This window comes from Lepisosteus platostomus, chromosome 15 (assembly GCF_059453375.1).
Source record: "Lepisosteus platostomus isolate fLepPlt1 chromosome 15, fLepPlt1.hap1, whole genome shotgun sequence".
In the NCBI taxonomy this organism is placed as follows: domain Eukaryota; kingdom Metazoa; phylum Chordata; class Actinopteri; order Semionotiformes; family Lepisosteidae; genus Lepisosteus; species Lepisosteus platostomus.
The window spans coordinates 24,128,814-24,150,878 of record NC_142625.1 but is presented as its reverse complement, the minus strand read 5'-3'; the positions used below and the strand labels follow the sequence as shown (position 1 = coordinate 24,150,878).

General features: G+C 40.6%; 2 long non-coding RNA genes across 2 annotated transcripts; one reads left to right on the top strand and one right to left on the bottom strand.

Moving 5' to 3' along the window:
• Window positions 1-3,001: 3,001 nt before the first annotated feature.
• On the bottom strand, window positions 3,002-17,454 carry LOC148648301 (uncharacterized). Its single transcript, XR_015926654.1, has 3 exons — window positions 17,317-17,454; window positions 6,773-6,884; window positions 3,002-3,721 (listed from the first exon to the last, which is right to left on the bottom strand). It is a non-coding gene; the product is annotated as an uncharacterized LOC148648301 (long non-coding RNA).
• LOC148648300 (uncharacterized) lies at window positions 16,033-21,813 on the top strand. The gene is made up of 2 exons (XR_015926653.1): window positions 16,033-16,363; window positions 20,642-21,813. It is a non-coding gene; the product is annotated as an uncharacterized LOC148648300 (long non-coding RNA).
• Window positions 21,814-22,065: the final 252 nt, after the last annotated feature.

Sequence of the window (22,065 nt, the reverse complement as noted above, 5' to 3'; positions counted from 1 at the left end):
TGTCTTTGCACACCTGTTAGAGAGTAAACTGAGTGAATTACTCCACTCTCTTTGTGTGAGGTCCTTGGATTACAATTCTGCAGCCCATGTGAGGAACAGAACTGGCTTTCTTGTTTGACATCCATCCATATATTTTCTTACATTAAGACATAAAGTATGTTGCTGTTTCCTGATGTTTTTGCCCAATGCAGAAAAATAGAGATTGTACCTAATTACTCAATGCAATCTCTATAGTTAATCAGTTTCTCTTATGTTCCACACCAGTGCTTTAAGTATCCTGATTCACATAAATGTGTGTCATTACAGTAATGAAGAAGCCTTTCAAATTGTTTCCGTCTCATCACATTGTTCAGCACTTCGTTGTTAAACAAATCAAGTGAGATCCCACTGAATAAGCATATGACAAATTTTAGAAATGTAGGAAAACACAAACCCTCTAGAAAGCACAAAATGCACTTCTGACAACACAGCATTTTTTAAGGATTACATTGTTCCTAATGAACAGAATTGATTAAACACCCCCCACCTCGACTGGTGTGTTATTAATGGGGTTGGTGTGAGCGCAAATTGTGTATTATTCTGCTGAGATTTAATTAACTATGGACAGCACCCTACATAAATGTGCTTATGGAGCTACCTGTCATCCAGAAATCATGTTAAACCACTATGTTAATTTGGTTTCCACCACCGGAGGGATGTAACCCTTTCAATACATTTTGACTTGATTTTTAAATGTTTTAATTAGGAGCACATTTCTTAAGAACCCTCATCGCGGGATTATTTATCAGACCATAGCTTGTTCTTTTTGGCAATAAAAGGAAGTGTTTTGCATTCAGAAAAGGCTAGGAAAAGTCCTTCAGGAAAAACATACTGGCTCCAAATAGATTTTATCTCTTCTGCAGCATCATTTCATAAGACATATTGGGCTTATTTCCAATAAGGGACAGCAAAAGATGAGAAATAACTGTCATGTTCTTGAGGGAGGACATTCTAACACAAGATAATCGCTGAACATTAGGTTTTACAATATAAAATAAGAAACCATTAATGATTTCATTGTCATAATTCCCAAGATAGCTATGACTCATTTGTTACCTCTGAAGGAAAACTTACATTGTATGAATAACCTGTTTTCTTCAGTTTCTAAGTGTATCGTGTTCTCAGTGAGCAGTGCATACTATGGAAAAGGAGCAGGATTAAGAGAGATTTTCCTAAATATACTTAAGACTGAAAAAAAACCTCTTGGCTCACAGGCAGCGTCTGCTTGATAAACAGCTCCGTGTGGATCATTTGCAGATTTTGAATGGCTCTATTTTATTGATTTCAATTCTTACCTGTATGTCTCTCAAGCTGCAGCATTTATTTAAAATAACACTTGATTTGCATAATACAGGGCTATACAATATCACAGTAAATGTTTGTTCATGTTGCATGAGGTTTAAGTAGGAATGTACAGTATAATCCTTGTATAATCTTACACTATATGAAAGCAAATATTTCTTAATTATTTCCGACTTCTCCTACTTTGATGCAAGAATGCAGAGCTCTACCTTCTTCAGAAAAATTTAAGAGACTCTCAGCACAGCATTCAAGCCCAGAAACAAGAGCTGTCCTTCATCAGATAAACTGCTTTCTTGTTGGAATGATAAATCACGCCTTCTTTAAATGACTTCCTAAAATCAGGCAACACTCTTTTGGTATTTTCTCCTATTTTCTGCTCTCCCCTCAAAGCCCAAAATGCTTGGCATCAGATGGAAACTGCCCGTCCTGCCTGAGCACGCTCCTGACCTTCATTCCCGAGGGTACGACACAAGTGCTTCATTGCGCAAACGGCGAGCGTTTCCGCAGACCTCTGCAGCTCGCTGCATCGTGCACCACCAGGAGTGAGAGCTGGGGGCAGACAGGACCTCACTCTCTCTGCCTGCTTGATGAAGGCAGGACGGGTGGATGAGGTGTTACAAAGGATCACTGCCCAAAGCAAATTGCTATGAATACAGATTAATACCGTGTGTATACTTTTTCAGTAATTACACTGGCTACCATAATGTGTTTCCATCCCTTGCCTTCTGTGACATTATGATTTTCCTCTAGGAAATATACGACCTATGTCAGTAAGAAGTGATTAGGTCTGAAAGGCCTTCTGCCACTAGTAGTCCTGAATGTTACAGCTTTATGGTGTTCCTGCAATGCCATCAACTTTATAGCTGTTGATTGTGCACGTTTATCATAGGGCTGTCAATAGAAATAACTCCACTGACATTGAATGCACCCATGAATCAAAAGAAACCCATCTAGGCTGAGTGTTTGGCCTTATTCTCCCAGCTTTACTCCATTTTTGAAATGAAGAGGCAACAGACTTTTTGCAGTTTGGTGCAAGCAGTTTCATTGGAAACATCTTACGTTGCAGATTCAGAAACTTAATTTGTTTAATTTGCGCCCCGACATGCGCACTGTTCCCTTTGTGAAATACCACAGGTGTGAAAGTAGTTGACCTTCAAATTCAACATCCACAGCTACAAGGAAGACACATAGAATTACTGCTCTCTGTCTCTTCGTACTCAACCCAGAAAAGAAAAAAAGCAGAGGCCTTTTCCATAATGGATGAAAGGTACCAGGAGCCCTTTTTGGGATCGATGTCTATAAGTCACTTACCGGAAACTTCAGTTCCACCTGCATAATCTGATCTTTGACAACCTTATTTTCCTCATTTTCCTGTTTTCAACACTTACTCCCTTTTTCATCACATTCTTCATGGAACTGTTTTACAGGTTTTTTCTTCTTTTTTTTTAGTCTCACTGCATGTTCTTTTTTTTTTCCTCTAAAGTTATTGTTTCATACTTTCTACGCGTATAATTTATATACTGTACAGTATGTCCCTACATGGTGCAGAATGTTAATGAATCCCACAAATATGACAATACTATAGAAAAACTAAAAATATATATATATACTATATCAACTCCTAATGATAAAGAAGAAAATACAAAAGATTAACTGAGTGTATGTTGTAACAGTATCCGTTTATATGCCAATCCAGTTCAGGAACAGACTCCTTTTGAAGAAAAAAAATCTGACTAAATTTAGTACTGGATGATATGAAGCTTTTATATTCTTGCTCGATACACTTTACCAGTACAAGAAAGCAATTGCATCCTTTGGTAAAAGAAATCAATACAGTTATTAAAATTAAATAAAGTGTTCATATTATTGCTGCCCGAAGGAAACGTGTTCCGGTACACGATCTGTAGGGATACAAGCAATTCAGCTTAAGGAGCAGAGATAATACACCCGAGATTTAGCGCAGAAGTGCAGTGTAGGTGTCTGTGGCTACAGTTAAAGATAGAAAGAGGAAGCTGAAATGCGTTACAGGCTTAGATGTCCAGATTGAAGGTGTGACACGAGAGACGTCAAGGCTGTAAGTAATCCTGTGCCTGGCCTGCTAGAGATGATAACTGTATTTACCCAGCCAGCAGGAGGGATTATAGTCATCGGTCAGTCTGTCACCTATCCCGTGCTGCAAGCTATAGGATTTTTATATCATGTTTCTTGATACTCTGACAGTCCCAGGTTCTCCATGCCAGAGCGCCCCAGGCTGACCTCACTGTTGGCGTGACGTGTGCCGCCTCGCCTCTCCGGTGGGTAGGATCGTGCTGAAATCGGACAGGAGCAGCGAAGACGTGATGTGTCAGGGGCCTCATATTGGACATTCCCACAACATCTCCTATTGGGTGACAGGCAGGTCATCATTATCTTAATAAGGAATTTTCAATGTTACCTAAAGGATATTGCTACCCTTCGTGCAATAAAAGAGTTGTGGGTGACTGGAACAGACAGATTCCTTTGGGAGCCTTGAACAAATGGCTGGATGAAATTCTTAGAGTTGTAAATCCCAAAGAAACAAGTCCTCTCGTTTGTAAGCTTGCCTGTGTTCTTTATGACAAGCAATGGATGTCTAGTTTCTCCTTTCTGCATGTGTGGAATATCTGTGGGGAGACCTGATTGGTGGAACTAAACTTAAAAGGAGACCACAGAGCTCTTCTCCGTTTTGACCTTACACAACATATCCACGGAAACAAAAAAAAAAAACGTAAAAGGTGAGCATAGGATTTCAAATCCTTTTTGTGAGCCAGTTTTTATATTTGGTTTTCAAAAACAACAAAATATGAATAACGCAACAAAGGGTGTCAATTCTTGAAGTTTACAGCAGTAAATAACTGGAAAAGGACAATAACATTATTGTTTTAAGACCCAGATAATGGGCAAATTAGCTTCCTGTCACTTAGTTTTCAGGCAATTAGTGATGTTGTATTGCATCCTTATAGGAAGTAATTTAGTATTAAAGGGCTCTGTTGAAAAGTGCTAACTAAAGTGATGTCTTAAAATAGATAACGTGACCCTAAAACTCCACTCTGATAAGGAGCTGTGGGATTCCAGCAAACTGCAGACACAAGGCTTCTGGTTACTCATATATCATGTTCAAGCTGGTGCTAAACATGAAAGCCCTCCAGTCTCTCCCCTGAAGCCCACACTGGATCCACACTGAGACACCAATGTATCCCAGGTGTCTTGGTGTTGTCAATCCCAACACTGTTTGTGTTGAGCTCTCTTCCCCATCTCTGATGCTGCATTCACAGTGTTAAACTCTAAGGAGCCTGTGAGAAGTAGATAATGGAGTTTAAGGCCAAAAGAGAGAAAGGACACAATATTATCAGCTACAGGAGAGGAGAAGTAGGGGCAAGACGAATTGTTGAGTGAATGAGCAGGGCACTTACAAAGATAGCAGGTCTGTTCTAGCACCTGCGTTATGAAAACTGTACACTTCTGAACACAAGCACAACGTACCGTTTGTTCATTTATAGCTGGAGGGTCACTGGCTCGAGCTGTAGCCCGATGAAATTTTGAGTAAGGACATGCACGGTGACTGGACATGCCACAGGGCATTGACATCACTGTTATCCATCATCAGTGGTTTATTACAATAAACATGGTGGACAGGTGTATTCAAATTGTATGTATAAACATGGTCCCATTGGTCCAACAGTCCCATTTGTACACATTTCTGGCTTCGTTGCTTCATGGTGCGTACTCTTCATGGCACAGTTGTTGAGCAGACCAACACACATTGCATCTCTGTATCCTATCCTTTATCAGCAGTCTGCTGTTAAGAGCCACAGCTTACAGAGCCTGTCCTGGAGTTATGACTTGCACAGTGGGGCTCTGCCCTAGATGGGACGCAGTCTTGCAAGTAAGAAAGTCTCCAAAGGAGAAGAGGGACCCAAGACCTGTGAAGTGACAGCTCGCCATAACACCCTGACGTTGTACTGTATGTGTTTTTAACATTTTTAATTCCAGGCAAGATTGAAACGGGTAGCATTTTGAGAGGGCAGTTGTAGGATGTATCCATCCATTTTCGAACTGCTTCTTCCAATTTAGGGGTTGGGGCAGAACCAGAATTAGTCCCAGCAAGCAACGGGCGCAAGGCAGGATACACCCTGGATGGGATGCCTGTTCATCACAGGGCCCACACAAATACGCACACACTCACACTGGGGCAAAGAACCTCCTAGTATGGTTTTGAACTGTGGGGGAAACCAGAGCATCCGGAGGAAACGCACGGGAACATGGGGGGAACATGCAAATTCCACCCAGAAGGCACCCCATATCCACAATTGAACCCAGAAACCCGGCGCTGTGAGGCAGCAACGCTAACCACTGATTCACAATGCCACCCCACTGCAAGACCAGTTTAACTTAATTAATATTCATCGATGCTGAGGTTTTTCGCATCAGCAGTCCATCAGAAAGGGGGGCTATCCTGCAATGTGTTGATCAAACTACTTAGCTGAATCCCCCAGTGCATCGTTATTCCTGGACTGACAAACCCCCCTCCTGCTTCTGCACTGTTTCTGTAGCCTGCAGTCATCCTGATGCTCATGAAAAAGCTGGTCCCTTGTTTTCCATTTGCACCCACTAAGCAAGAATGCATCTTGCTGCAGAACAAGGCTGACTGTGTAGAGAGTTAAGCCATACCTTTGTGTGAATCGATTTTGTTCAAAGGGTTCAAAATAATATTTAATTTATGAACGACAACTTATATGAAGTTGTGCATCTTATGTTTTCCAGAGACAATTTATAATACTCGTCTGACATTTTTAATGACTGTTTATTTATAAAATTAAAAAAAAAATGTTCCAGGGGATTAAATTTAGCTGTGTAGTCCAAACGTTCCAGCTCTCACCCAGAAGGGCATAACTTTAAAAAAAAAAGAGTACTGCCTTTTTGCAGTTGTTTTTTTAATCCCTTAATCAATGCTCTAAATAATTGATTAATTGGCTTGTTTTGCAAACCTGCAAAATGCTTAGCTTAGTCTTCATCAGCAGCTCAGAGTCCATGTGCAGGGAGAAAGAAGTGTTTTCTTAGAGCAAAAGACTTTTTTGACATTTTTTTTAATTAATAGCAGAGAAAGAACACTCTGACTGCAGACCTCTCTCACCCCGGCAATGTCACGTCTCTTACTCCATCTTCTTCACTCTCCAGAGTCAGGACGTACTGTAGGACTACCTCACTGCGCCTCTCTGAGAAAGTCAATAAGAATCTGAATTTCTGTTCTTCGCCTCACGAGAGAGTTATTCTCTGTGTCTGCGTTATGTTTTTCATTAAAATTCAAATCAGCATTGCTGAGGATTTGGGCAGAACACGCTCACGAGTTTAGCTGTAAGGAGGGAAGGCCTGCGAGTTTTACATTTAGAAAGGGGTTGCTTTGAGCACATACCTCTGAACGTTGTTTCAGCGACCTTTATCTCATCCTTAGGAACAACCTCTTGCCTTCTTTTCTGATGTCGTCCAGGGCACGTTGTCTCCCGGTTCAGCCCTTTCAGTAAGAACTATGGACATAAAACTCAGTAAGTTCAAGATAATATTCATAGAAAAACTATCAGTCTTCATACAGCACTTTAAAAATATGACTCAAGTGAGATTCCCCTGATCAGGCCTCTTTGACTGGTGTGTGTGGTTGACCTTTGTGATGGACACGCATGAACACCAGTTCCAACAAGCCATTGCACTTGATTCGAAATGTGACTTGCGGTCCTACCGGCTAAGGTCCTCTTTATGGAATGGTTAGGAGATCAGCACACTAGCCATTCTGTTGAAGTATTTCTTGCTTGGATGGACAGTATTTTGAGGGTTTTTTTGCATCCCTCTCCTGTAAACAGAGATACAGTACACTTCAATGTGGCCAGAGTGCCTCAGACAGACCCCACATTGTCATGATCAATTCCTGATATTAACATTCCTCCATTTTCGAACCGCTTTACCCAATACAGGGTTGCTGGGAGTCGGAGCCTATCCCAGAAAGCAACAGGGCGAGACAGGATACTCCCTGGACGGGACACCAGTCTGTTGCCAGACAAACACACACACTCACGTCAGGGCTAGTTTTCCCAGAAGTCAGGTCGCCCACCAGCAGTCTTTGGACTGTGAGAGGAAACCCACGCACTCAAACTAGCATTACAAATCCAGAACTGAACCCAGGGCCCCAGTGCTGTGAGGCAGGAATGATAACCACTGTGCCACTGTGCTGCTTTTGCTATTAACACACTTGTAGTGATTAGAATGTCAGTACTGGTACAGATTTTACTTCTTTCCTCAATTCAAGGAATCTTTTGCATATGAACATTAATAGATGGGTCAATTTCAATGAGAATAGCTTATTTTGCAGAACTTCAGTGAATACTCCCAACTCTGATGAATGACGGAACCTAAGCTAAAATGATTTTCACGTTAATGTTTGTCTGAATCGACGTGGCTCTGCATTTACTTCGGTTTCCAGTTGTTTCTTGTGAATATCCGTTCTTTGTGCATAAATTTAGAAAAGTAAAAGAGCAGGGCCACATCCGCATCCGATGAGAAATCCCTGATTTAGAGCACAGCTTCTTGATAACGATTTTTTTCTGGTTCGCTTACATGTTTGGGAATTGTGCAAATTTGCATTAAATGAAGAGGAAGACTTGGAAAAAAAATCAATGGGGCTTAATTGTATTACATGTAACAGAGGGCTTACAGCAGAGTCTGTCAAACACACTGTATAGAAGCCTGGGCTCACATTGTGCTGTACAGCCAGCAAACTGTGGTTAGTGGCTGGAGCAATGTGATTAGACTGCATTTTCTACTTTATTTAGTGAAGTGCTGGCAAATATGATTATAGTAAGTAAGCGGGGCTGTTTCTCTCCTCTCAGCACATCTGCTCCTTTAATTAGTTAAGAAATCTCAGAAGACGGGGTCTCTGAAGGCCGAGGCTTCGGCAGACAGGAGCACGGAAATGCGCTCTGAGGCAAAGCGGGTCCCTCTGGCCTGAAGGGCGCGTCTCCTGCCGGGCCTGTCTGTGTCCACTCTTCAGTCACAAGACACGGGAGTCCAGCTGCTACCGAAAACCATCGACTCGTCATTTTAGAGTTTTTTTTTCCACGAAATAGTTTAGTGATTGTTGTTTTTTTATGGGGGAGGCTGATGTGTCAACAAAAAGGACGCGAGAATTTTATTTTGATAAGGGAGTGTGGTGTTGTGTGTACGTTACTTGGACAAGTCAGAAGGGAAAATATATATAAAATTAAAGGGGGGAAATATGGCTCTCGAGTAGACAGTGCGAGAAAAGATATAGCGTGTGCCGACACGACTCGTTCATTAAGGAAAAAGAAACCTGCTATCGCACTTCTTTATTCGGTCTTTAAATTAATGGCTGTCGCGATCATGAAACAAATAATTGTATGCCATTGCAATTCAGACATTAAATTAATATTCTCTCAGTTTCTTTTTTTTATCACAGCCTTTTAACTTAAAACTACCTTTTGCTCCATAATCCACGTGGCTCTTCCATCATGAAGAGTGTCGAAAATGACACAGAAAGCCCGGGTCCCTGTTTTCCAGAATTCGCAGCGACAGGGAGCACTTAACATTGCGAGCCCTGAATGATTTTGTGTTTTTAAATAATGAAATAACACGGTGAAAATGAATGACTGCTGTTATGAGTAAATGCTGTTGAGCGGGCCTAATTAAAACCAGAGGCGTACTGCACGGAGGCCCCCTAGTGGACAGGAAAGGCGTGGACGCGCGGAGCCGGAGTCCCACAGCGGGCTACCCCTTCGCAAGCGAGGCGTTGTTTACTAATCGCGTCTCCCGTGGAGAGATTTCCGTTTTTGTTAATTGCGCTGTTTAGTAAACAAGGCTAAAGGGTTTAGACTTACATAAGGTTGGGGAATTTGAGGCCAGGTTAGTAAAAGCTCTTTCAATTAACTGGGAGCAAAGGCAAATTTGAATAATTGGAATAAAAAAAACCGTATTAAAACAGAACGCACGCCTCACGTCAGACTTTGTAAATAATTAATAACTGAATAAAAGGCAGTTCATTTGTATTTTTTATGGTGACGTCTGCTTAGATATAAATGTGTTTTTTTTCCCCCCCAGACATGTTCGGTAACGTGTTTTACAGAAGGGAATGCTTGAATTTGCTTTTCTTTCATGGGAGCAATGCTGTCAGTAACAGAGATACTGAGAATGTCTCTAAACGATACATGGCACCAGACATGGTCAAATCTTTTTTTTATCATATGAACGAGAGATGGCTCGTTTGTGGCCTCCATCTTGTGAAAAGCTCCGCTTTCATTTAGAGGAGTATATCTGCACATCCAAGGATTTTTAAGGAGTGAGAATCCCATCTACAACTGAGTCAATCAGCTAACTCCCGAACCCCAGTATCTTTACTACTATACTCCCTTTGACCTGCCAGAGACCACTGCTTCACATCTGTATTGTGCCTACCACATAGATCAGGATCGTCCAGCTCTAGGGCTGGCTTCCTCAGTCTCTATAAAGCAGCATCTCCCACAGAGCTGGGAGAAGTTGTTCAATTAGTCCAAATAAGCTGATTTAGCCTATTAAGCGAGGCGCTAGAGTGGAAACCTGCAAGACCAGAAATGGGACGCTTTGGTGTGGATCTGGACTTTGTGACTATGAGTCTCATCTGCTCACTGCCGAAACAAAGACTTGCTTTTATGCAACCTGTTAGGCAGAATAAAGCAGAAATCTGCTGGATTCAAGTGTCATTTCAGTCTCCAATGTTGGTCAATGCCACATGTAGCCCCATGAGTCCATTTCTTTGGAGCTTTTTCTCCTTTGATGCATTTAAAGTTTGAATCCATTCGTTCAGCAAGAAAGTCATGCATCATATTATAGGCCATTGAAGCTGGTATTGGAAACTGACCATGTTGTATGTAGCTGATAGGTTTCCCAACAGAGCCAGAGCTAAATCCCTCTCTCAATCCCATATTCTATATACTGAGAGGTATGTAATATGTGACCTGTGCCGGACTTATCTGGTCTAACTATGGTCTGTTCCAACATTATGTATTATTCATATTGATAGGTCAATATGAAGTGTGCCACAACTACTCACTACATCATTAAGGAATGTATTAACGAGTTGTAGAGTTCCAATTGAATTGAATGTCGAGGCTGGTTTTGAAAAGTGTAGTTAATATTGTTTTGTAGTTTTCAATAACGCATTCCTCTAAATCTTCTTGTAATAGACCTATGGGGTCTTCAGTGCTCAAAAGAAGAATATGCAATCTGAAGTAATAGGCAGTGCATGGAGCATGTGACCTAATTCTTGGAAATTCCCTAGCAACTGCTGCAGAGGCTATATAAGGGGTCTCCCCAAGGAATATTCAGCATGGATACAAGCAATGCTGTGGTGCAGATGAGAGCCATTATCCAGTACGGATGCTGAGAGACACTGCAGTTCAATAAACAGACAGAGCAGAAAGTGTTGGGAAGGACCCAAAACTGTTAAAGACGAAGTTGTTGAAACTCGCGGGGAATAGTTTTTGGTGTTAAACTTCAAATTACGTTATTTCATTTGGTGGGAAAGTTACTTTCCTGCTTCCCTGGAAATCCCCGCTGCTCCATGAAACAAACTGACTAACAGGATAATGAATTCCTTCTGAGATTTTAGCAGCAGCAAAGTTCAACACTGTCCGGATTGCAGAGGGCCATGACCAGTGCCTGTGAAAATCTAGATGGTTTTCAGCACTGTGAAGAGCCGAGCATCCCTCACTTTGACCTCTTTACTGAGGACATCTTCATTTTTTTATGGCACCATCTCTTTAAACATGGATTGGGCCTGCATTGAGCAGAGGCTGCAACAATGTCACTCAGCAAAGCTGCTTGTTAATGCGGTCCTACTGCACCCTTGAGCCAGGTACTTTAGCCATGTTGCTCTAGAACGCCAGTATAGAAACCAAATGAGCAACCAAACAACTGATAAGTGCAGGCTTTCACCTGCATTGATCATATGCATTATGTACGTCTAAATTAAAATATATCATGGAAACCTTCATGACTTGGTGTGTCTAGTTTGTGCCTTTGCATTGATCCTAGAAGCTTATTGAGGATTATATACATTTAAGTCAGGTTTCCTCAGTTGGTCCGTGCTGGACTTATATATAAGGTAAAGAACAGGTCACACAGCAAACTTTTCCTGACGATTTTTCCATTCCCATTCCAGTCCTGCTCTAGAGAAAAGAGATAGTTTAGTTACCATGTCAGTCGATGCATTGTCTGATGCTTCAGGGTAATTGTCATGAAAATAGCTCTTCGCTGAAACATACTCTCAAAAATCAGCAAACCAAGTGGAAAAATGTTTTCTCTTTTTATCTACTTATATCCTGAATAGGATTCCACAAGAAAGGAGATTCTTCTGGATTTTCAGACTCATGCACATTGTATGTTGGCTTGAAAATAATTTGCTTGGAAATGAGAGACAAGGTGTGTGTTTTTCCAGGGTCATATGCCATGAAATGCACTGATCACTCACATGGGAATAATGAAGATGAAGTGTAACACTGCAGGTCCATGTAGGCAAATGCACAGACCTTTAGCAGCTTTAAACTGTTGCATGTGAAACACTAAGAAACAGGTAGCAGCAGAGACTGGCAGAGTCAAGCTTGTCTCAGACAGGCCACGGTGTTGTTGGCTTCAGCGTACGAGACGACCGCCGAGGATTTATTGCTAAAAGAGAAGGAGTTAACGAGCCAGGTAACCGGCTGTACCATGTGCCCAGTTCTGTCACATTGCCGTTTAATTCTTTTGCTTGGAATTTGCTATTAATAAGGTAAACAGTTTGCCTCCAGCACCCTGGCTCTCCGCGATACTATAACATTTTACGGAGGGTTACTGCTTAATTACCCGCTTGATGAAATTACACTACCAATCCTTCTGTCCAGCGGTTCAAAGTCTTGGGCCCCAGTCTTTCTCACTGCACAGACATTTGTGCACTTACACTGTTTCCATGTGCCGCTTTTAATTGAAAGGTTTCGATGACAAACTGTGAAGTGTATTCTCTTCAGCTCTTTGCATTCAGTTCTTTTAGTAACAACACTTTCAGTAACTGCTTATCCAGGTCTGGTTCACCTGCAGTGTTTACCACTTCCATTAATATACAGCTACTATTTGAATAATGTTTTATCATTATAAATATTTGAATTTCTATCAAATGCAACATGCCAATATCCAATATCTGACAATGATAAATAAGAGACAGCATTTTGTGTGCAAAATTAAGCAAATGTTAATGTACAGGACCCAAAAAACAACTGTGCATCTCACCGCGGTTTGTTGAGTGCGTCTTATGTTTGATTCTGCGTTCAAAAAGATTCGTGTTGGGGATGAAAATAAATGTCATTTATTATTTCCACTATATCGCCGTCCTTGGCTGCAGGAGTTTTCAGCTCTGGTCCTGGAGGAAACAGGTTTTCATTCCAGTTGAATCTCCTTAAGCTAATTGATGACTTAATTGATCTCCTTGCTTGTTGAAACTTGTATTTAACCTGTTTCTTCAGTCAGCCCTGCGTGTCAGAGATACCCCACTTCAAAGCAACGTTCCTAACAGCGTCAGGACACAGAGCTTTATGCAGCGTCTCCTCTCCGCAGTTTGCTGGCCGTTACCTCTGATTAAACGGCTCTTACTGGTTCATCAATTGATGATGAACAGACACAGGTGGGAGTGACACTGTATCAGACAAATTGAGCGTCTTTCACTCCTGCTGAAGGCCAGTTGGTGAATGCGGGCAGCTCTGAAACTCAAAAATTGGTACAGTGTTGATAACAGAGCCCCATATTGCCCTTGAAGAGCTGAAAACAAATTCACAGATGTAGCCCCAAACAGGAAATGAAATAAATCAGCCTGCGATGAAGAACTCAGCTGGACCAAACCCCAGAAGACACCGTGTTCCTCCAGGACCAGAGCTGGGGAACACTGCTCTGATGTATGGTAGAGGCCACAGATCTCTTTGAGTGTGATGCTTTGACTTAACAGCTAGATTTTCTTTTACGAATCCACCTGCCTACCGTGGGCGCCCTCTAGTGGCCAGTGAAAATGTATCCCACTTTGTGAGCATAATGCCCTGGTGCAGCGATGACGAACTCCATGGATTCAATTGCGTGGAGTCTTTGCTCCTTCCGACAACGCCTGTATTATCATTAATAATCTGCAGCGACTGGGGCAATTAAGTCATTAAGGGTCAATTCAGTACTTATTGGAAAGTTCGAAGTCCTATAACATGGACTCCAGATGCTCCAGACGAGAATAATTATAAAACAACCCGAAGGATGACGATTATCCATTTTAAGTAAAACCCCTGTGCCCATTGTTACAGCTAGCTCCCCCTGAGCAGAAAACAGCTTGAGAAAACTTCCGTTCATCACAACATGCTCGGAATATGAAAGGGGGATATGGATTGTTCTCTCAGCAACAAGGGGCTGTGATGGTTTTCAGTTCATTGTCGAAGCTAATCGACGCGGAAATGAAAGGATTCGCAGCTTTCTAACAGATGGTTGCGAAAGATAAACGAAGGAAAACATTCTGATAGTCCGGTGGTACCTGCGCACTGTGACAGAAAGCTCTCGGAGCAAAAGAACCTATTCGGATCGGCCAGAGGGCGACGCTGTTGGCTCCACGGTCCACGGTGCTTCCACAGAGTCAAGAGCATCTCAGCCCCAGCTGACAACGCAGCTGGAGCAGAAGAGACCGACTCCGTTCCGAAATGAATTCACCGGCGTGTGTTTTCTTTTATACCTGTTTGAACAATTGTCGAAACGTAATCAGATTTCAGATCACAGCTCTATTTGCCCTGACCAAATCAATATCAGTAGCAGCATTATTTTGCTGATTATAACTATATAACTTAACAGCATTACTTTTGCTAATTATAACTACATACAATAACTATATAATTATAGGTTTACAGACAACTTATATTCCTAAAGTACAAAAGTTAAAAACATGGAGAATTTAAATGTAATTGTAATATCCAAGGAAACGAAAAAATCAGCGTTGAGGATTAAGAAGTGTACATCACTGGTAGCTATCACTGTTGTTATCGTTATTCTTTCGTAGATAAAATAAGGAGATTTATTACGTCAAGCATGAAAATATTTGTAGTAACAGTATTATTATTATTATTATTATTATTATTATTATTATTATTATTATTTTAGTGATAATTGTAATGATTACGCTGGTATAGGATTTTGTAGCGTATTTTTGTGAAGTTAAGCTAGACTGTGCTTGATGAAATGCCCTGACATCCACCCAAAGACAATTATTTTTATCCATACAGCATAAATATTTCGTTTTCAGTTGTATTTGTTCTTTCAAAAACAATCGCTTGCCTCAGCTGTGTTTTTTAAAGGTTTTCGAAACTAGTTCTGCATCACTTGTTCGTAGTTTTTCGACCAAAAACGTCCCCCACCAAAAGAAAAAAGGTTTGTTTTTGTCTTCTTAATTTTAAAATATCTATATATTTTAAAATAGATCAAATCGTCTTCTGGATTTTTTATTTTAACGACATATATATATATTGTATATCCTTTCCCTGCTGCAGAACACATATGAATAAAAAATCTACTTTATATATATATGTTATATAAATTATAAATATTCGTTAAAGATGTACTTATTCCTATAGTTATTCGTGTTTTATTTGATTAAATCTGGAAGCCCATGCCTTAACTCCAAAAACACGTAACAGAGATCAGTTGATTTTCGAGCAACGTGGGATTTATGGCATTTAAAATATTTTGTACTATAAAACACTAAAACATACATTTAAACATCGCAACTATTACACACGCTCTTGAGTAATTATAGAAAAAATGAGGACGCGTGTACCGTTTTAATATGTTACAAATCAAATGCTTTTGCCTTACGGTATGTAATCCATTGTAAATGGAGCCCATGTGAGTTATTGATAATTGATTGGATGACTGATTGGTTTATTTAATCGTTGACTAATTGATGCTTAAAACAGTATGCAATAAATTACGAACAGGAGTTTGTCGTCTCGTTTAATCTGTAGCGGAATTCAAAACAGCGGGGGGAAAAAGTTGGCCTAGGCAATTTGCTTTGCGTTAATTTCCAAGTTAACCTTTAATTAACTTAATTTAATTAACCGTTAATTTCTTTCCGTAGTCTATTCATATCAGTCTGTATGATGAATATAACTTTGACATACTGTATGTAGTTCAGGTGGGGAGCTGCGTCAGCATGCGTAGGCTGCAAAGGAACAAGTAATAGGTTTATTCCCTGCTGAAAAGAGAAGAAAGAGAACACAACGTATCGGCCGTGGAGTCTTATTCAGATCTTTCTCCTCTTTTCAGCAGGCAATAAACCTATTACTTGTAACTTTCTACCTTATTTGATTTGAAAATGCGAATTTGTAAACGATCAAAAGAATGTTAAAACGTTGTTGAGAACAATAAAAGTATTTCCAATTTCATTTCGCAGTTTCGGAAATACATCTCTGACTAATTCTAAAGTTGAATGTTTTTCGATTGATAAAAATAATGGGATGTAAAAATTAATGCATTGCTGCTAATTATTCTTAACAGTCAACTTTTGGTTTTGGAAAAGCAAATTCGACAGATTCAGGAATTAAATTATTCGTTATTTGGGTTAACATTAGACATGGTTTCTTAAGAATGTGCATTGAAAGCAACCGTGGAATGCTTTTTTCACTTAAATATACATCGTCTGAAAGTACCGAATTTATTTTCTGATTTTTTGGGCACGGAAAGCTTAGCTTTGGTCACGAGATTTATGAAGCGTATAGAGGTTTCAGGGCAAATTTTTTTTAAAACCCAAAGCGGCGTGTTAGTTTCAGAGTCTCTCCCTAGTGACGTTTTACAGCCTCGCCACCAGCGCACACGGAGAAGTAAGAACAGAAGTTTCCCTAAAACACAAAATGGGACAACTCAAACCATGTCTTCGGTGGGTCAAACGAGTGGCCATCGAGTGACCCGCGAGGTGGAGGTCAGTCAGAGTTCAGAGAAAACTGCAAGTGGCCTTACAACTGGTTTATTTGTTTAATTCCAAGGACTCGGCAAATATGTCAAACATTAGTCCAGTAAAAAAAAAAATGAATATTGGGGAGAACGCATAGATATTTCCATTTTATATCAACTTTCACAGTTAAAACGACCGCGCTTCCGAAGTCGTCACGTGAAAGCGCAACCTCTTGTTTTATCGGGAACTCCGCTAATTTGATATTAAAATCCGATAATCCTATTAATGATACAAAGGACAAAAGTGCGTGTGTAAGCCGACAGTGTTACAAGATTGCGAATTTGACCAGAAAGGGCTTCAAAAGTTCTTGAAATTGTTTCTAGGAACATTTGATGACTCATTTCCTTAAACTGCGTGTAGAAAATGGACACATTTTCCACAAATCGTGTCATCTCTTATCCGTTTTAGAAATATGCAGAGCAGTTAAATTCTCATGTTTTTTTTACATTATTTTTTTTCTAACCAGTTGATGACTCATTATAAACGATTGAGACTGAAAAGGTTACTGCATGAGTTTCAATTCAAAGTCCAATTCACAAGTTAGCTGCTTTTGCCATGTATATTACATGCAAATGCGTAGTTTGTGTTAGACGTTATAATAATGGATCGTGTTACTGTCGGAGCCATTGTGGCGACCCGTTTACATTAATGAACCCCCTGCTGAGTGAGTGCATTAGAGGGGCGAAAATATTGCATCAATTGAGAAGACTGTATATTGGAGATCTCATTGCTTCAAAACGGAGCTAACGGGGATTAAAAAAAATACTAGAAAGCTAACAAATACCAATATTTTCCGTATTGGACATGTGAGTAAGGGGATGAACAGACGTTCTTCTGTTTGGTGCGCAAATGCGCACACAGCCGCCACTACGCGGTATGTTTCCCCCTGCGTTTCTCACAAAACAATATTTAAAATTTACCACCATATGTTCTCAGCATGAAGACGTGTTAATATGAGGGCCGTTTCTCAGACCTCCTCTCCGCACAGCCCGCCGTCCCGCAGTAGGTAGAGACCGCTTGCGTGACGCCACTGGCGGTGTCAGAGAGGTTTAGTAGAAGGGTATCAAAGTCCTGAATTTCACCATCGAGTGACTATATACCAACACACGACTCCTGGGCTGGGTCCTATCGTTCAGGGACGCTCTTTAATTTACAGCTTGTTTGCGTGTGTGTGTGTGTGTTTTTAGCGGTGTTAAAGGTTAGCGAAATCGACCTGGTTCAGTTCAGCTGATGCCTGCAACAGTTCTTGCATAACCCTCTAATGTGGGGAGGCTGGCTAAACAAACAGCAGAGGCACTAAACCGTGTTTTTAACTACCTGATTGTATTAGGGATTAGCTGAATTGCTGCGCAGCCAGAGAGCCCAAGGTATTGCGTTAGGAGAGGCTGGGGGGTGGGGGACATGCGCTTTTCGAGGAGCGTGGAGTCCGCGTCCTGAGGCAGTGGGGAGGCTACAGGTTAGGTCTGTGCGGTGCTGCGATCGGTGGAGACTGGCTTAGCTCTGCGTTTGTGTGTTGTATCATCTAAACGGGGACCCGAAATTGCCCGAGTCCTCCTGCTACTGCAGATTACTTCCAATTGAGTTGTTTTCACACGTCTTATTTTGATTTCTGCCCAGAATGGTCGCTGCCAAACACAATCCATATTATCGGCTTTTGAAAAATGGGGGAATGTCTTAAGTGTGCTAACACCTGTTAGCTTTTAATTCCACTAAGGTATACTAGATACAGAGTCTTAGTCTGAGGTTCAGTGGATGTACTATGAATCTGTGTAAACAGTGATTAATTTTAAATATAAACTTTTTTGTTATAACCTTTTTTTATTTTATGTCCGAGCATCACAATCAGGAAAATAGAGTTGTTTTCTAAGCTTTTGGGTTTTTCAGATATTTTCGCTTGCAGGCTACTTATGTAACTTCAGAGATTCTTACATAAATCACACTCCCTTTAGATTGAGTTTGCACCGTACAAGCACGTTTTAAAAACTAGCTGGAGTGCATCATACCTCAGCGTATATACTGTATCTTTATCCATGATGCACAGCGACCACTATTTGGCAATGTCAGATATTTCTTTTAAAATGCTTCTATTAAAAGCAGCACAGTGTACTTCATCAAGGTCACTAGACAGTTCCTGTTACCCTATGATATGATGTCATTTTTCTTATCTGTCTTCAACGTGCACCAGGGCAGTGTTAGCATTTAAGGCTGGAAAACAAATGTAAGTTTGCATTGCATTGAAGCACGGGCACTGTGGTGAGGAATCAGCCTCTCACCTGGTGTAGAAAGAGAGTGGGTATACTTTCCTCACCTTAGGCATGATTGAACAGCACTGTTCACCTGCAGCAGAGTTGCTCAGATGCCATTTCAGTCACATACAGTGTAGGGCTTTTGTTCTTGAATAAATATGTAAGCATGAGAAAAGTAGAATCAAGTACCAGTCAGTTGTGGCACAACTGAAATAAGTCCTGGCATTGCAATTTTCCCTGCTCCATTTACCCTTCGAAGGATCATTTCGAGAACAATATTCTTCAGAGAATGCAGTTTAAAGAGAGAGCTTATTTTCTTGCCAGTCTTCTGCTTTTACTTTTGCTGCTGAGTTGTATCAGGTGATAATGAAGAACACAATCATTTCCATCACAGGTATCTGAAAGCCAGCTTAGCTTTTTCAAAACTAAGCCTTCAGAAATTGAACTCAGAATTAGTAAAGAATTTCGCAATATGGACGTTGTTCTCAGGTTAAGGGAGTTTTTGCTGTGTGAGTATGTGCATATGGTTGTTAGGATAATGAGCTGATTTTTCTGCGAGTTCCAAGTCTTTAAACAGCACTGCTAATTCACTGGCTGTCACTCCAGTGCTGTAGAGTTGTGGATTGCTGCATTTGAAATGAAATGCCTGATAGTGTAGAAAACCAGTCTTTGTTCCAAACTTATTTCCAGGAATGTGGATTTAAGGCTTTGACAAGGACATAGAAATCAAGGAAGAGCCTACCTTCCTACTCCGCAGGCACATTAATGCAACATCTGTCTCCTGTGCAGCAGTTCAGATCCCAGAAACCTGTCTTGTTCCTGTCTCTACTATTATCTCACATTTCAGGAAAATACGTACTGTCAACCAAACACAGGCACCTTGTGTGAAGCCTAGCTACTAGAAGAGAGCTTTAAACACCAGTCTTTTAGATAAATCACCAAGATCAATTCCCAGAAATAAATTGCTCATGTACATAGTAGAGGTTATCTTGCTACTAGTCTCAACATTTCATTTCAAAACTGTTTCCCTTCAAGCTTTTTATGTGTAAATTTGTTCCACCAGTACAGTGCTTGCAGGCTTTCTGTGTGTTTGACTGTATAGTGTAAATAACTGCTGAACGTTTTGTATTTTTGTTGTGTAATTAACAAGACTATTTTTCAGAAACATTGTGAACACATTTCTTCTTCTGAATGTATTGCTATCAGTTTTGCAAATGAATTTGGGAATTTGTATCTCCTGTAATTATACTGCAAATCCAGTTATGGTTATGTTACAAAATGGGAATTCCACCAAGAATTTTATATTACAGCATATTGAGTTTATTAAAGTACCCAGAGCTTCAACCATTTAAGTTTTCAGTGAAAAAGCAAGGACTGTATATTCATACTGCTTAGTTCTGTAGAAATACGTTTGACTGACACTATATTAATAGGAGATGGAATAATACCTACTATGATCTGCCATCTAATGTGGACGTTGCAATTGTTACACGAAGATTTTATGTAGAAAAATGTCATTTCAATAGAGACAAGCTTCAGTCTCTCTTCCAGGGGTGCCACAATTCAGCAAGTTTTACACATTACCCTTTACTTAACAATTTCTAAACACTGTCTGTTTTGATTTCTGAACAATGGTTTTTCACCCCTTAAGCAGATTTCTTGATTTTTTTTGTACTGTGTACTGAAAACACCAACACATTATAGCTCTCAAACACCACAGTGAACCTGGTGCAACAGAACCAATTCAAATACGCATTTGATTTAAGCAGACATATTCAGTGTCTTAACCAATGGAGGTTAAAAAGCAGAGGTGTCTTTCCAGATCCAGGAGTGGGCACCCCTTCACTCTTACCTCCAAGAAAATCCCAAACCTGCCTGTAAGATCTGTGGAGTTGTACAGTAGGTGCCATGCTGTGGTGTGAAGTATTAATGGAACATTGTGCCTGCCGAGGTTATCGCATTCGATTTTTTTACCTGGGTTTCCCTTCTCACCCAGCAGAAAGTTGCCCTCGGAGATGTGGAGATGCGCAGATGTGGTACCAGCTGTGGCTTTTGAGGGGCATGAGGAAGGGTGGCACCTCCCTCCTGCGTGATCGAGAGTCTGATGACATGGCAGGATACAAGGAAGATACTGCAGCACACCAGGGAGGTCGGGCTCCTCTCTAACTTGTATATGGATTACAGAGCAAGTAAAGGACTGAAGTGTTTCACTAAAATCTACAAAAACTGCCTTTGTTCTTTTAGTCACCCCAATGCTACAGTATCCTCACAATTCAAACAATGAGGAGGCACTGTGATGCTCAGGAGCTGGGAAAGGCTAACATGCTGGGGGAAATTCAGGAAACTCTCATCTTATTAGCTATCCCTAATCTAAGGGAAAAGAACATAGAAATGTGAAAATATGTGGATGCAGCAGAAGCAACACTGCTTTACAATTATTACTATAATTAAGATATTTATAAGCCTATGGTCACTAACTAGAAGGTTTTAATACAATTGGACAATACAAGAGGTTCAAATATATATGTAAACTTACACATTCTGTAGTAAGTCTACTAGTATTCTCCTATAATTATAAAGTTTGTGAAAGACAGGCTTTGCACATCACAGCCATCAGCCAAAGAAGTTCAAGGGCATCATCACAGGCCCTTATCGGCCCTTCCTATGTAATTTATCACCAGGTCCCCTCGTTAGTGCCAAACTGTTTCACTGGCCCACTAGCTTAACACTGAGAGCTGTTTTTCCAGCAGTCAAGTGTGATGTAATTTGTGTGAAAGTAATTTACGATTTATAGGGTTAGCGCTCTGTCGCCCTGTCAATATTAACTTCCAGCACTTACTTTTTCCAAGGCCTTACTTGTGCCAGGCTGTACAAGTGTGTTTAAATTCCATCAAAACTGTGAAAAGCACACGCCATGCCACTGTATGTTTAAAAAAGTTAGGTTTTTTTGGACGCATGATTGATCTGACAGCTAGATTCCTGCCTACAGACATGCTTATTGCTTTGCTACTCAATGTAGTTAAGAGTTTTCAGAATAATACAACTTTTTTATAATGCAAAATGCAGTGCAAAAACCTGGTATTAAGGACATTTAAAATTGGGTGCCATTTGACTGTATGAACTGTGTGGATCACAAACTGTAACCCTTAAAATGGATGCATACAATGTGAAGTGTACATGATTCAGCTTCCATCTGTTTCCCCAATCTCAGCAGCATGGAGAAAAGACTCCTCATAGTCACATGAGATTGCTCTTCATCAGTACCATACTCTTCATTCTAGGCTCCACACTTGGCTAGTAGGTGAAAAACAAAGGTGAATCAGATGCAGGGCTCATGTACTTGAAAATGAGTTTTCCTGTTGAACAATTGGGGCTTTCTTGTTGTCATCTGTCAGAGTTTACACAGTGAAATGATTGTCCTGG